Raw genomic sequence first — 2,116 nt, forward strand, 5'->3', positions numbered from 1 at the left:
TGTGCCATAACCAACTTTCTTCTACATGAGCAATAAAACATAAACTTTTGCTAAGATATAGATAGAATAAATTATCTTTTGTTTGTTTTCCAGATCCAACTAGATTTCCTTTTCCATCTAATGGTTTGGCCTTCCCATTCATAAATTTTACCTTGAATTCAATGTTATTCAACTATGCTACACTCAGTAGATTATACTTTAGTCCTTCAACCCAATAATCATTGTCACATCTAAGTTCATTGGTTAATAAGATACATCCTTTTCCTTTTATGCAACAAGGTTTATTGTTTCCAAATCTCATACTACCACCATCATAATATTCCATGTTCTCAAACTTTATTTTGTCTCCAATCATATGTTGTGAGCAACCACTTTCAATAATCCATGTATCATTTTAGAGATAAGTGTCATCTTATCTCCTTCATCATAAGATTCATCTTTTACAACAATATATACCATTTCATATTCACTATTATCAGAATCTTTAGCCATAAAACAAAATTTCTTACCTTTTTCCTTGTAGTCCTTGTAGTTTTTGAATTCTTTCTTGCCTTTGTATTATTACTTTTTTTTTCATCTTTGTTTTCTTTGTTTGGGCACCTAGCAACAATGTGACCAATTCTTCACAAGAAAAACATATTAGAGGAATCTTACACTTGTACTTTCCTCTGCCTTTGGAGTATTTTCTTGCAAGTGGGGCTTCAACAATGTCAAGATCATTGTATAAACTTTCTTCTTCTTCTTCTTCACTTCCTCATTGATTTGCCTTTGATTTCTTACCCATTTTCTTGAGTGAAAGCTTGGCTTCAAATGTAGACTCAATATTTTTGGAACTAGGAATATAGTTATCATAGTTTTCCAACTCAAAAGTTGTCAATCTTCCAAAGTTATATTGCTATTTGGATCAAATCTCATTTCTTGAATAGTAGACACTCTAATTACATAGATAGGAAGAAGGGTTTTGAGTACCTTGCTTACAATTATTTTGTCATCAATATATCCTCTGGATGCTTTGATTGCACTCATGCTTGCTTTGATTCTTCCAACATATTTTGCAATGTTTTCATCTTCTCATCTTCATCTGATCAAATTGTCCTCTGAGACTTTTGGCTTTGGCTCTGCTTACATTGTCACCTCCTCCATAGATGGTTTTCAATTTGATCCACATATCATGAGCTGTAGTATAACTTTTGACTTCATCAAATGCAACATAATTAAGAGCAGATGCAATGTCAATCATCATGATGTTATGATTTTTCTTTTCAGCAATATCTTCAACTGATAATGTTACAGTAGGCATCTTGTATTTAGTGTCAAGATATTTACAACCTGAATTACCAATAGTTTCTAGATGTAATCTCATAAGTCCTTTCCATGCTGCAAAGTTGTCTCAGTTCAACTTGGGAATCTCTCTTCTATAAGACATCTTCATCTTTAGCTTAGGTCCTTAAAATCTTTTCTGTAAGAACTAAAAGCTCTGATACCAATTGTTGCAAATTTAAGTGGAGTAACTGAGAGGGAGGGGGGGGTGAATCAATTATTACTAAAATAAATATTTGATCACTTAGATGTCAATACAAAACAACTCTATGAAAACTTAACTTTGCTGATGCTCGACAAACACACAGAAAAATGTTGTAACTCGGTAAATACTAAAATAGCTTGACAAATGCTTAACGTGAAAATCTTAAGATGTTAACTGTGATTAATATTATTACTTAGTTGCAAATATATAATAGAAATATCATAAACACATTTGACACCAAAATTTAACGTGGAAACCCAATTTGGAAAAAACTACCAGTTACGACTAGTTACTGATTTTCACTCTTTTGAAGTGAGCCCCATTAGAAGCCAACCTTGTTAAAGGTTACAAAACACACTGTTAGGTGTGACCCCATTAGAGGATTTAATCACACTATTAGGAGAGGTCTTGTTAGAGGTCTTGAGACAATTCAATTTAAAATGTCATCTTGTTAGAGGATTTGCTAATGGCTGTTAAGACAACTCTGTTAAGAGATTTAGATAATTGCTACAATGGTTAGAGAGTAATAATGAGATGACCTGATTTTTTATGTAATTGAATTGTTGATTTCAGAGCTCGATTCTGGATTGT

This window comes from Cupressus sempervirens, chromosome 3, assembly GCF_028749045.1.
Source record: "Cupressus sempervirens isolate cs-2001-9-10 chromosome 3, ASM2874904v1, whole genome shotgun sequence".
In the NCBI taxonomy this organism is placed as follows: Eukaryota; Viridiplantae; Streptophyta; class Pinopsida; order Cupressales; family Cupressaceae; genus Cupressus; species Cupressus sempervirens.